The following is a 12,012-nucleotide window of genomic DNA, read 5'->3' on the forward strand; positions in this document are numbered from 1 at the left end:
ATGTATGTTAATACTACAAGATGTTAATATCAGAAATAACAAAACATTACGCTAAGTAAAAGAAGCCAGACACAAAGTACTACATATTGTATAATTCCATTTATATAAAATATAAACATAAATCAGTTTAAAAAGATGAAATTAGATTAATGGTTATGTAAGGTTGGGGAAGGACTGCTAAGGGGTGTGGATTTTTTCTTTTTGGAATAATGAAAATGTTCTAAAAATTTTTTTTTAGTGTAAATACACAATATTGTGATTAAACAAAAAGCCACTGATTATACACTTTGGATAGATTGTATGGTATGTACATATATTTCAGTAAAACTGGTTAATAAATAAATAAATAAATAAATGTTCAAGAAGAGCCAGAAATAGCAGCTATGCACAGCATGGGAAATAGAGTGAATAAGAGGTGATGAATTTTCTGGTTTGTTTATTTTATTATTATTATTATTATTGAAATAATGAAAATGTTCTAATAATGATTCAAGTGATGAATGCACAACTATGTGATACCAAATACTATTGATTGTAGGTAAATTGGATGAATTATGGGCTTTATTAATATGCATCAATAAAATTGATTTGTTTTTTAAGAAGTGTCAACATAAAAAAACAGAAATAAGGATTTTTATTTGCTGTACTTTCCACCCTTCCTTTGGAACCTTTCTCTTTGGTGATCAGTTCCCCTGAGGTTGACCCCCCAGGCATGGCCTCTCAAAGGAGGATAAAGGATAAAGAACAAAGGGTGTTGCCTGGGGGCTGCAATCCTCAGAGGCCAAAGAGGAGCAATCAACCCCAAGATGCTCAGGAATTCATTGCCCCAACATTTCATATCCTTCCCCACTTTATCCACTCTTTAGTGTCACTTCTTTCAGAGAGACCTGTTTGGCTTTCGGTTTGCTGTGAGGGTATACTGGGTGACAACACAGCTCTAACTTCTCAAGTAGCAGGGGAGCACTCTAAAGAAGAGTGTCTTCATGATAATGCTACTGCAAAAATCTTGGTATATGATCACATACTGTTTCCATGGCCCATATAGGAATAACTGAAGATCCCCTCTTTCTCTTCCTCTCTCTCTCTCCTCCACACACACCACAACTCCATAGAGTGGTTTCTTTTATCCCTACCAGAGTCAGAAAAAGTCATACTGATTTTTCAATATTTTCTAATAGGAGCTCAGACACTATACCTCAAATGAAGAGCTTAGAAGCAATTTTTTTTAGAGACTAAATTGGGGCCACTGACTTTGGCCCCAACTACACTTTAGTGCAAATCAAATCTGCAGCTGCCTCCATTCTTCCCATCAAAAGCATATAGGTCAGAACAGCAGGCTTCTTGAAAGCAGTAAAGCAACACTGCAACCAGAAATCCAGAACAGCCAGCAAGGTCGCACAAGCTCCAGATCCGCAATAACCGAGTTTGAATGCAAGGAATGCTATTTAAAATGCCGACTGGGGGTGGCCTAGTGGTCTTGGACAAATCTCAGAGACCTCTGAGTCTCATTCTTCCCCCATTCCTAGAACAACAACAAAAAAAGTGTATCTGAAAAACTGTCACTCCTTATTATCATTATACTCCTCACTCTTTTATAATATACTGAAAGAGAAAAGACTCCTTACAACCTTACTAAAATCTAAAATTAAGGAAATCCTATAAATGAGTCAGATGGTCAACATGATGATGGGAATTTCAGCAAAATATAATTGGGTTGAGTAGGGAAGTACCCCTTAACCCAGGTGAGCAGGGTTGGCATCTTGGTAAGTCAGACCCCAGCAGGAATCACTACATTTTCTTCATCAGATGAAAGGCCTTCAATTGCAGCCCTGTCTCCCCCGTTCCCATACAGCATGCCTCAGCCGCCTTTCCTGCATACGGTTTTCTTTTCTCATGAGGAAGTGTCACAGCCTTGTCTTTCATTTCTTTGAACTTTGAAAATAGTTTTTCAAAGTTCTCCAAATCTCCTCCTTTGGTAGTAAGACAGGCTAATTCTTGAATGTCCAGGTCTCATGTGGTCTCCACAGTACTATCAACCCGGCATCTACTGTGTTAGATGCACCCCACATCATCCAAGAGGGATTAAGTCCTATCTGCTGCTCTAAGTGACCTGTCTCAGATGACCCAAGGGTATGGTTTGCTCCAGCCAATGGGCCCTAAGAAGTCCTTGGTCCCTGTCATTCTTCATCACTGCGTTTGACCCGACATCGGCATTTGAGGCTTGTACAATTTCCTTTACTCTTGTAGATTCTGGAACGTCATCCTCCTCCTCAGGTAACTCCTCTAGACTCACTTCTACCAATTCAAAGCCATGCTTGATGCACCATTCTTGAGCTTCCTGTAAGTTTATACCATTTTCCGACGCTCTATCACAGTCAAGATCATCACCTCAGGTAACCATGCTTCTGCTGGTGGAAGCCATGAGAAAACACCCAAGACCAGATTTTGTGCACTTGGACAGACTGCAACCTCGGCAGCGATCAGAAATTTGTTAGGCACCACACGTTGATAGCATTTATTAGCCCAGGGAGGAAATCTCACAGCGTCATTGGAAGTCACTTCTGCAATAAGATCTGTTCCTGGTGAAGGAGGAGGGGCCGCTGGTGACAGGGACTGAGGGGACACCGCAGCCATCGCTGCTCCCGAGAGGGTTTGCGTCGGGAGCCGCTTCCACCTTGGGCTGCACCAACGCCGCTTTTTTCCTTTTCCCTTTTCTTTTTCTTTTTTGTTTTCGTTTCTTTTTTTATTCAGAATGCACTCAGTTCCCTTTAATTAGCAAGTTCATGCTTTCCCTGGCTCTTTGTCATCAGCAAGATGGGGGCTTGAAACCAAGGTGAGATCAGCTGTGGATGATAAAGAGAGCTCCTCTATCTGCCTGACCTGAGAGACCCCCGTTTTGGACCCCTCAGCAATGCCGACCTCCTAGGATTAATTAGGACGTGGCTAAGTGCTTGGCAGTGCTTACTCAGAGCAGATCCTCCACGAATGTTAGCTCCTCCAAGGATGGAATTTCAAGCAATAGAAGTATTTGGGTGGAGGCACTTCCTGATATCCTTTAACTGTAGTATGGTAGAGAAGGCCTGCTCCATCTATGCTTTCATTCATTCATTCATTCATTCATTCATTCATTCATTCAGCAAACATACTGTGTGCCTACCAGATGCCAGATGCTAGCCTCAGGGTGCACAGTGATGAATTACAATTCATTCCTGCTCCCACAAGGCAAGTAAGACCACCAGGACAATGCTGTGTTACAAATGCCACGACTGGGATATGATGAAGATAGTAGCAAAGGTTTACTGAACACTTACTATGGTCCAGACCCTGGGAAATGCATCTTTTCATTCAATGTTGCCAAAAATTCTGAGGTATAGACAATTGGGGCCCTGATTTTTCAAATAAGACTGGGACCCAAGGTCGTGTATAAGATGCTATAGTAGCACACTGTGATTAGGAAGGAGGGGCAAGAGAAGGCTTCCTGGAGTAGGGAATGCCTAAAGCTGAATTTTGAAGAAAGTAAAGTTGGCCTACCAAAGAAGGGAGGATAAAAGCATTCCAGCACTAGAGGATAATGGCATATTTAGAGAACTTTGCTTTGTTCATTAAGGCTCAAGGTAGAATCTGAGGAGAATGTGGTGGAGACAGGCTGCAGTTGGGGCTTGGTCATGAAATGCTTGGATGTCAAAATGAGACAGGCCTGACACATTCACCACCTCAGTTCACCCTCCTGCCTCAACTCATTACCGGGAAGTAACTGAGATGACCCTGCCCCATCAGAAGTAAATCCAAAGGGCAGATCCATCCTGATCTCAGATGCCTTCTCTCCAGAGTCCCCAAATACACTCAAGGGAAGGAACTTCCAGGCTGCTGGAGCCACATCTTCTCTGCCTGAGCTGCCCTGTGGGACTGGGCAAGGAGGCTGCACTGCAGACCTCACCACTTCCTGGAAGGCCCTGTGTTGAGCTAAACCTGCCTTCCCATCTGCCATTCACAGGTCCCAGGTCTGCCTCTGGGGCCACATGGGACACATCTGCTTCTTCTTGCCCATGATGACCTTCCAGGCACCCTAAGAAATATCCATGCCTTCTCCCTCCCACCCAAAGGTTCTGGAATATGCAAACTTCTAGGTTCTTAAAGGGCCAGGTGTAGTAAATAGGACCAAAGCAGATGAAGGAATTGTTCGAATGACTTCTAAGGACTCTTGCCATCTAGATGTCACCTTGCATCTGACATCTCACACATGTCAGAGAACCACAAGTGCCTCAGCAGGATCAAGGCCCACAGGTTCGGATCAGGTTGTCCAAGACACACCATGACACCTGGTCTCTCACCCAGGGCTGTAGCTATGGGGATACAGTTCAGCATTCCTTAGATTCTGACATGTGGTCTTAGCTAAATGGGGGCCTCTATCTGGGACTCCCAACTCTTTGTAAAGGTTCCCAGAAGTGTCTTTTCTCTTTTTTTTGCATATTAACGTAGAAAAATGTGGAGTCTTTTTACTGTTATAATGTCCATTGTTAGCAAAGGCATAAAGAAGTAGACATTCTCATATACTAGAGCAGGGGTTCTTAACCTTTTCTGTTCCACAGACCCTTTGCCAATCAGGTGAAAACTACAGACCCCTTACTCAGTCCACACTATACTGTGTATTATTTAATAAATATATCACACCCACACCGAGTCCCCACAGGAATAATGTCTTTTTCATTTAAATTCAAGCTCATGGACCCCTTGTTAAGAACCTCTACTAGAATAAGAGTACAAGTGACTAGCTACAAAGAAATCTGGCAGGATTTCACCTAAAACCTTAAATCTTGATTCACTAGTTCACTAATTATTACTAAGAAAATAATTTTGAATATCTACAAAACTCTGTCTATTATGATATACACACACCCTTATATATAGGAGAGTGAAATCAGAAATAACCTAATGTCAATCAAAAAAAGTAAGAGGGGACAAGATGTAGCTCAAGTGATTGAGCACCTGCTTCCCATATTCGAGGTTCCAGGTTCAATCCCCAGCACCTCCTAAAAATAAAAGCAAACAAAAAAGCAAACAAATTTAAAAAGCCAGTGTAGCTCAGTGGCTGAGTGCCAGCTTCCCACATACAAGGACCCAGGTTCAATCTCCAGCCCCTAAAAAATAAAAATAAAAGTAAAAGAGAGAGAGAGAGTGTGGAGTCAACTAGAGTGTGGCAGTATCCAGACTATGGGATATCATGTGGTCATTAAGATGGTGAACAAGATGAATCCCTAATGACGCAGGAAAATCAGTTTATGATATATCAATGATAGATGCAGATTTCAAAAAATTAAACACTATGGCAATTTAAGATTACTTATGAATTCCAAAAGGAGAGATTATGTTTGTAAACTTGTCTGTTCCTCTGGCTGTGATACCCTTTGATTGTGTTAGGTTCAGCTAAAATGGCTTTGATTAAATTAAGATTAGGACTTTGATTCAACCACATCAGAAGTGTATAACTCAGGGTTGATTTCCCACCCCCTTGGGGGGTTTTTAAACAGACATTCAAGGAAGAAGACACAGAAGAGGAGAGAACTTAGTCATTTGGGTCCTGCCATGTGACAGAAAGGAGAAGGCCCAAACAGCTAAAGTCCTGGGGAGAGCTGAGCCATTTGCCCGATAGTTCGCAGCTGAAGAGACCAGAGCCCTGAGCAGCTGAGAAGGCCCAGAAAAAAACGAGCCCCCCAGCCTACAGCTGAGATCGGAAGGAGCTGGGCCCACAGAGCCTTAAGAGGAAGAGGAAGGCTGAACCCTCACAGAGATCTGCAACCATCTTGCTTCAACACATGGCATCAGACTTTGGTAAGAAAATACCCCTTACGGTACCTTGCGTTGGACTCTCAGGGCCTAGTAACTGTAAGCGTCTACCCCAAAGAAATACCTTTTATAAAAGCCAACAGATTTCTGGTACTTTGTATCATCACCCCTTTGGCTGACTAATACAAACACTGAACTAACCCAAATGGTGTTAGCAGTCAGAATCATTGTTAATTTTGCCATGTACGATTCCAAAAAGGCACAAGGTCACTTCTAGAGTGCTGGTAATGTCTAATTTCTGGATTTGGATGCCAGTTACATGGGTGTGTTCACTTTTTCAAAAGTCTTCAAGCTGCAAACTTAAGATGAGTGCACTTTGCTGTTTGTATATTATGCTTCAATAAAAGGTTTACTCAAAGGAGTTCATTAATCTTAAATAGAGATGTGAACTTGTTTAATTCCTGTGTTGCAAAAGAAGAAAACAAATAAATATATGTGTGCATATATAAATATATATGTAAATATATACAGAGAGAGAGAATGAAGACATGCATTTTAAAAACCTGGAATTACTTACACCAGAATGCTAAGCATGTGCTACCTATCTGGTGAGATGTGTTAGCAGATGTTAGGTATCTCTTGCTGTGTGATAAATTATCCCAAAATGCAGCAGCTTGAAACAAACAAAAAAGCATTGGCTGAAGTACAACCATGTATTAGCTCACACAGTTTCTTAAGGTCAGAGTGATTCTGGCTCCGGAATCTCCCAAGGCGGTAGTCAAGCTTTTGTCCAGCATTGCAGTCATCTGAAACTTAAACTGGGGTTGGAGAATCTGCATCCAAGTTCACTCCTGTGGCTGTTGGAGAAGGCTCCACTCCTCACCACGTGGGTTCTCCATGGGACTACTCAGGATGTGGCAGCTAGCTTTCCCCCAAGCAAATGGCTCAAGAGAGAGTAAGACCAGGACAGAAGCCCCAAGGTCCTTTATAAGCTATTCTTAGGAACTCTGGTGATTAGTAATGGAAGAAACTGTAACAATGATGTGGAGAGAGTGGCCACGGTAGCTGCTGAGGGTAGGGAGAGGAAAGAAGAGATATGATGTGGGGGCATTTTCAGGACTTTGTGTTGTCCTGGGTGGTACTGCAGGGACAGATGCTGGACAATGTATGTCCTGCCATGGCCCACTGGGTAGACTGGGGGAGAGTGTAAAGTGCAATGTAAACCATTATCCATGTGGTGCAGCAGTGCTCCAAAAGGTATTCACCAAATGCAATGAATGTGCCGCGATGATGAAAGAGGTTGTTGATGTGGGAGGAGTGTGATGAGGGGTGTGGGGGATATATGCGAACCTCTTACATATATATATATATTTTTTAATATAACATTTTAAAAAAAATAAAGAGGAAAAAAAAAAGAAGTGACACACCACGCTTTCTACTGTATTCTATTGGTCACGCAGACCAACCCTGCTACAATGTGGGAGGGGACAACACAGAGAGGTGAATGCCAGGAGGGGGCATTATTGACTAGCAGCATATGGGAATTTTTTTTCCCTCGTTTTTCTTATCTGAATTTCCTAGATTTTTAAATCATTAATATATATTATGCAATAAATGATTATTTTTTAAGTAACTAACTTCTGGCAACAACATTTCCTTGGTCCTGAGGTTGATTTTTAGGGTTCTCCTGTCAGCTTCCCGGTTCCTTTCCAATTCTGTTTTCTTCTATTGCCTTCTCACAGCCAAAAAAGGACTGCTCCCTCAGCCCAGTCCTCTGGCGCCATCTAGTGACAATATCTGTAAAGCTGCCCCCAGATGACCGTTGCTCAACACTGGGTCTAACCATGGTCTACAGTTCACACTATGTTTTACACTTTGCACCGCACAATTTTATAAGTTTTGAAAAAATGTCTAATGGCTGGTATCCGTCATTGTAATATCATGCAGAACAATTCCACCGTCTCAAAAATGCCCCGTGTTACACACAGGTAACCATTTGACTTGTATTTCCCAGGATCTCTCAGGTTCTAGGCTATGCCTGGGTAGTCTTTATCAGACTGGGTGCTAGATGCAGAAGGCGTTTGACTGCTGGGCCATTTTGCAGCTTAGCCGGTTTTTTTTAAAGTATACCAAAAACAACAGGTCACTCACTAACTGACTTTGATGGTTTCTTGGATCCTCCTGCCTCCCTGAAACTATGAGTATGTACAAAAGAGTTCTGGGATAAGTATGGCCTAAATCAAAACAGGAAAACTAAGAATATTTTTCTCCAACCCCAGTGTGGTCTCTAAGCAGAAAGCAAAGAAGAAATGACCAGAACATAATCTTTAGTGAAGAACAGGGGTATAGGTAAAATTTCTAACTACTTTATCTGACACGATAGATACCTCCAGGTCCTGTTCATATTTGCATGTGTTAAGAAATTCACTATTGGGGAGCAGATGTGGCTCAAGTGATTGAGCACGAGCTTCCCACATGGGAGGTCCTGGGTCCAGTTATGACACCTCCTAAAAATAAACAAGCAAACAAATGAAAAGACCGACTCAGGGAAGCCAATGTGGCTCCATGGTTGAGCACCCACTTCCCACAAAAGAGGTCCCAAGTTCAATCCCCTGCCCCAGTACCTCAAAAAAATTTTTTTCACTTTTTAAATGAAATCATCTACTATTTAATGAGATACCCACGAACAAAGCTGGGGAGTTGATTCAAATCCTGGAACCAGCCATTACTAACTGTGTAACTGTAAAGCTAAGAGTTATTGTTAGGTTTTGCCACATTATTCTAATGGATCTACAGGTCTGCTAAGGGCCAGCTAACCTCCACAGGGCTGGGCCAGGAAGCTCTGCTCTAAGCTGGAGTCCAGCTGCACTGGGCTGGGGCAGTTCTGCTCCATATCCGTTCATTCCATCCAGGGCTCAGGCTGGAGAGCCAATAGCTGCCCAAGGAAGGTTCTTTTCACAGCAATGGTCGAAGTACAAGAGGGTGAGCAAAAACAAGCAAGTTCCCTTATGCCGAGGCTTGGAACTAGGACTGTCATTTCACCCACATTCATGGGCCAAAGCAAATTACATGGCCTTGGAGTCGAGGTCCAGAGTCAAGGCAGGCAAGGCAGTACACTCAGTCCACCATACTCATGAGTCAAACTCACGAATTTCTCTCCGTCTTCACTGCCACTACCCTTGCCCATGCTATGGAACTTCTGGCAGGCTTCCCTGCCTCCAGTCTTCCCTCATACAACTACTAAATAAAATCCAGTAGGCCCAATAGGGAGGCACCCATGCTAAGCCCCACATCAGGAAATCAAAAAAACCTTAGCAAGTTTATATTTCCTATAAATGCCAACTCACCCAGAAGACCAAATTTAAATACAGCCAGGTCATTATCAATTATCATCCGCTAACTTCCTGGTTCCTAAGCAACCACCCACTCCCCGCTTTGTAAGATAAATGGAAGCTTAATGTTAGCCAGTCAGAACATTTCCTCACTAGTTTCCACATTCCCCTATATGAGCTTCTCCTTTCCACCCCTGTAGCAGTTTGATATTATTTATGAATTCCAAAAAAAATATTTGATTATGTTTATAAACTAGTCTGTTCCTCTGGGTGTGATACCCTTTGACCATATTAGATTAGGGCTTTGATTATCTATTATTTTCTCCCATTTCTCTTCCCTCCCTACCTTAATAAATTACTGGCCTAACTCACGGAGGGTGGGGGCGGAGGGAGATTAGGCTTTGATTCGACCACATCAGTAGGACATGTAGAATTGATTCCCCACCCCGTTGGTGGGCTAATACTACAGATTTTTACACGGAGGTAGACACAAAGAGAAGATATGCAGAGAAGAACACAGAGGAAAAGAGACAGCTTATTAGACATGACAGAGGCCCCAGGAAAATAGATGAGCCTGATAGTCTACAGCTGACCTTGTGATGAGACCAGAACAGCTAAGCCCAGAAAGAAATGAGCCCTGGGGAGAAAGACAAGCTGAGATCAGAAGCTGGGATATGGAGCCTTAAGAGGAAAGAAGAAGGCTGAACCCTCACAGACATTGCCCGCCATCTTGCTTTAACCCGTGGCAAATGACTATGGGTGAAAATATACCTCTTATGGTACTTTGAGTTGGATTCTTTATGGCCTTATGATGGTAATTCTATCCCAAATAAATACCCTTTATAAAAGCCAACATTGCAATGACAGATACAGGTCATTAAATATCCTGCCATAATCTACAGAATTGAGTAGAAGAGCGTATAAACTACAATGTAAACTATAATCCATGCTTAGTGGCAATGCTCCAAATGTGTTCATCAATTGCAATGAACATACCACACTAGTGAGAGAAATTGTTAATGTGGGGAAGGGTGGGAGGTGTAGGAAGTGGGGCATAGGGGAATCCCTTATATTTTTTTGTGTAACATTTTGTGTAATCTAAGTATCTTTTTAAAAAGTAAAAAATATATTAACAGCTAAAGTAGATACCCCAAATAGCGAAGCTTCTCTGGGATATGGAGACATCCAGACACTATAGTCAGGGCAGATAGCTCAGGAATTTGGCCCCCTGCCAGCGGGCCCTAATCTGGTATTTATGCTCCCCAGTGTGACAGGGTTAGATTCAGCAGTGGTTTCCCTACTCATGACTCTTCTGTCCTTCTGTATGAACCTATAATACTAGAATTGGTAGGTGTACATCCAAGAGTCTTAAATCTTTGGGCTGTCCATATGCCAGCTGAGCCCTCAATCTCAGTGGAGTTACAACAGCTAATCTCCAGTTCAATGGACTTACCCAGGACAATTAATGGGGAGAAGATAATAGGCAAACAACATACCAAGGAACTGAGGGTGCATACAACTGCAAGCAAGAGAGTCCCATCCATCCATCGGATATATGAGATCAAAGCATCCCTCAATTAATGGTGGCGTGAGCATCACCATCCCAGACGGAAATGCACTATGGACTAAAATTAACTTACTAGTATTCTATTATAGACCATTGTGATTCTAGCAATGAAGAAATATCATTGTTGTGGAAGCAACGACCCATGGATGTTCTGGGGTTAGGGAGAGGGAATATCAGATATACTAGGGGGGCATTTTCAGGACTTGGGAATTATCCTGAATGACATTACAACAACAGACACATGCCGTTATATATCCGGAGATAATCTACAAGAGCCGAATGGGAGAAAGTGTAAACTACAACTTAAACTATAACCCATGCTTAGTGGCAATGGTCCAAAATGTGTTTATCAATTGCAATGAATGTACCACACTGATGAAAGATGTTGCTAATGTGGGAAAATGTGGGAGGTGTGGGGAGCAGGGAATATGGGAATCCCCTATATAGTCTCCGTAACATGTATGTAATCAAAGTATCTTTTAAAAAATAAAGTGAAAAAAAATTAGAAAATAAAAAATAAATTAAAAAAAAAAAAACCCAACAGATTTCTGGTACTTTGCACCAAACCCCTTCTGACTAATACAACCCTCTCTAGGGAGCTTCCTTTTACTTTCCCAATGGGATCCTCCCCGATTCATGAATCACTCAAGAAAGCTGCGAGATCCTAAATGGCATGAAAGATTTCCTTTTATCACACATTTACTTACCACGTGTCTCAGTTTCCCAGACTGCTACACAGATACCACGTGGTGGGCTGGCTTAATGAGGCTAGAGGCGTGCTTCCTCCCAGGGCTAGTAGCCTTCCGGTGCTGGCTTGCCTCAATCCTTGAGGTTCCTTGGCTCGAATCCCTGCCTTGCTGCACACAAGCCATTTCCTCTCCTTTCTCTTATGGGTTCTGTGACTGGCTTCTGGTTCTTTCTATGTAAGGCCTCCAGTGGTCCTAGTAAGACCTACCTTCATTCCGTTGGGACACACCATTAACTAAAATCACACCTTTAAGCAGTCCTATATACAATGGGTTCACACCCACAGGAATGCGGGTTAAGAATATATCTAACTTGGAGTGCAAAATTCAATCTGCCACACGATGGTTTTAATGAAGCTCCACAATATCAGCTCTGCCTGCGTCTCCAGCTTCCTGGGATGTTCTTAGCTATGCTCCAGACACCTGCCAAACCCATTCCTGCCTCAGGCTCTTGGCACTTTCTGTTCCTTCTGCCTGATATACTCTTCCCCTCCTGCCCACCTCTCCAGGGCTGTCACATTCTCACAACGGCAAGCAGACACACATTTGCTTCCTCCTTAATTGCCTGTCTCTCCCCAAGGCC

At 42.6% G+C, this 12,012-nt stretch overlaps 1 pseudogene; it reads right to left on the reverse strand.

Moving 5' to 3' along the window:
- Window positions 1–1,768: 1,768 nt before the first annotated feature.
- LOC101415253 (alpha- and gamma-adaptin-binding protein p34 pseudogene) lies at window positions 1,769–2,634 on the reverse strand (annotated as a pseudogene).
- Between the last annotated feature and the right edge of the window lie 9,378 nt (window positions 2,635–12,012).

This window comes from Dasypus novemcinctus, chromosome 10 (genome assembly GCF_030445035.2).
Source record: "Dasypus novemcinctus isolate mDasNov1 chromosome 10, mDasNov1.1.hap2, whole genome shotgun sequence".
In the NCBI taxonomy this organism is placed as follows: domain Eukaryota; kingdom Metazoa; phylum Chordata; class Mammalia; order Cingulata; family Dasypodidae; genus Dasypus; species Dasypus novemcinctus.